This window comes from Dama dama, chromosome 11 (genome assembly GCF_033118175.1).
Source record: "Dama dama isolate Ldn47 chromosome 11, ASM3311817v1, whole genome shotgun sequence".
Lineage (NCBI taxonomy): Eukaryota > Metazoa > Chordata > Mammalia > Artiodactyla > Cervidae > Dama > Dama dama.
The window spans coordinates 17,145,711-17,148,044 of NC_083691.1; the positions used below are offsets into that span (position 1 = coordinate 17,145,711).

The 2,334-nt window shown below is 40.1% G+C and overlaps 1 pseudogene; it reads right to left on the minus strand.

Moving 5' to 3' along the window:
• Positions 1 to 380: 380 nt before the first annotated feature.
• LOC133065287 (nucleolar RNA helicase 2-like) lies at positions 381 to 1,636 on the minus strand (annotated as a pseudogene).
• Positions 1,637 to 2,334: the final 698 nt, after the last annotated feature.

The following is a 2,334-nucleotide window of genomic DNA, read 5'->3' on the forward strand; positions in this document are numbered from 1 at the left end:
GGAGTGGGTTGCCATTTCCTTATTCAGGGGATCTTCCTGACCCAGGGATTGAATATGAGTCTCCTGCATTGCAGGCAGGTTCTTTACCATCTGAGACAGCAGGGACGTCTACTATTCTGAGACATTCCTGAGCATAAAAACAGGCCAGCTTAAAAAGTATCAGCGGATACATGCTTGACTTTATCTTATAATCTATAGACAATACATTAGAATATGTAATGAGTCCATACACCTTTTCCAAAGGAATACCCAAGACAGAAGTAGCAATAAAGTTATCAATGACTATCATCAATCAGATGAAATAATTTAGATGAAGCTTATCTCTCTCAAAGAGGTGGGGATGGGCAAGTAAGTGGTCAGGAAGGAAATACAACATGCTTTTAAGTTGTATGAAAAACCATGTTCAGTTCCATGTTGCTGAACATAGTTCTGTTTTTCCCAAATAAATCCTCTACTTCAAAGTACTGTCCGAATGCTTTATTAAAACTCTGCTTCTGGCCTTTGTTTTGGAATCTGTTACTTTCGTTGCTGCCTCCTGATCACTGTCCTCTGAAGCTCCTACTTCTTTCCCGCTGTCCCCTGTCACCTCGGTTGCCCTCAAGCTGTCCCCTGAAGCTTCAGTTGTCTTCCCGCTGTCCTCAGAGGTTGCAATGTCGCTCCTGTGGTCCTTCTAGCTTTGGTTGTTCTGTAGCCACAGGAAGCTGCCAGCGCCTTGAATCATGCCACTTTTCCTATACTTACTGATCAGGTAGGAATATCAAAGCAAACACCCTGCTTTCCTTTTAGAAAGACCATTCCCTTCACTTTGGAATCAATATCCTCACCCAGTTGCTCTTTAAGTTCTTTCCAAGCATAACTAACACCTGACATTGCCATTGAGCACTGCAAGATCATGGTCACAAAGCCTGCATCCCAGTTGCTCAAGGAGTGCTGGTCTACCGACATGGCACTGGAAATGTGGGCCAGGGTGGCTGCCAGGGCTTCCAGGGCTCCCTTCTCCTCAATCAGCTTCTTGACTGACTGCTTGAAGTGACCAATCACAGTGGGAGGCACCGAGTCCAAGAACCTGATGACATCTTCCCTAGAAGCTTTTATTATCTCTGCTGCAGAAGGAACACCTATTTGCTTAAATTTAATTCCCAGCTTTTGCTCCCCTTGGGCTAACTAGTATTCTTCCTTGTTCTGATAAAAGCAAATGCAAACCCTGGTCCTTCCAGCTCCACCTGTTCATCCAGAATGATGAATGTAGGACTCCACGTCCTTTGGTGGAGAACTTAGAATAACCAGCCTCAGGGATGTCTAACCTATGTGCAGCAAAATTAGTTGCAAAGAAAACTCCAGAATTACCATTTCTAAAACCTTTCAGGGTGATTTCCCTTTGCTTCTATGGAATTTCTCCATGTAATGACTGGGCATCCTGCCTTATGACCACATTCTGTGACAACTCCTGGGCTTCTTTCTTCATTCCACAAAATATGATAGTGCTCCCACGATAACCACTGTACATTTGGATCATGCCCCCTATAACTGCTGCCCTCTGAGTCCAGTGGCACTTGATAGCCAGCGGCTCTCCAGTTATTGCCATTTTCTGTGTCTTTTTACCAATCAGGCCCACTTATTCATATGTAGATTTCATTAACAATTATACATGAATTTAAAGTTAAATTGGGGGGAGTTATTCCTTAAATTGTAAAGCATTTACCATGTAGCATATTTCTTAAAAAGATATAATGACCTCCCCCCTTTGGAATAAATTAAACACATAATATTATTACCTATCAGTTTTTCAAAATATCTTAATCAATGTATATAGAATAATAAAACTTGCTTAATTCAAGTTTTTTCATTATTCATTTAAAAAGTCTTCAGTGGAAAGAAACAAATTGCAATAGCACTATGAATGAAAATAAGCTCTCAAATATTAATAGCAATTTACAGTTCACAAAGTATATTCATTATGTATTATTTTTTACCCTCGGCAGACTGTAAAGATAAAGCTCAGTGGAACTAATTTATTTGATCAAATTTATACATTTTTCAAGCAGTATAGCCCAAAAGAGACATTAGCTGTTATATTTGCTGTTATTTAAACTAATGTTAAGCTTAGTAAGGTCTCAGAGGTGGTGTGAGTCTTTTCAGTTCCTGAGTTTGAATCTTCTTATAAACCACAATCATCTGGTAAATAATTAAGTGCCTCAGAAAGAAATTGCACTGTCAATTTGGAGAGTTGAATTCATTTTGCAGCAGAAAGGATTCTCTCTACGTTCCTGTCTTTGGAGAGATGTTCAGTTAATCCACAGAGACCATGCTTTGTGAACATTTCCTAGCCTGAGA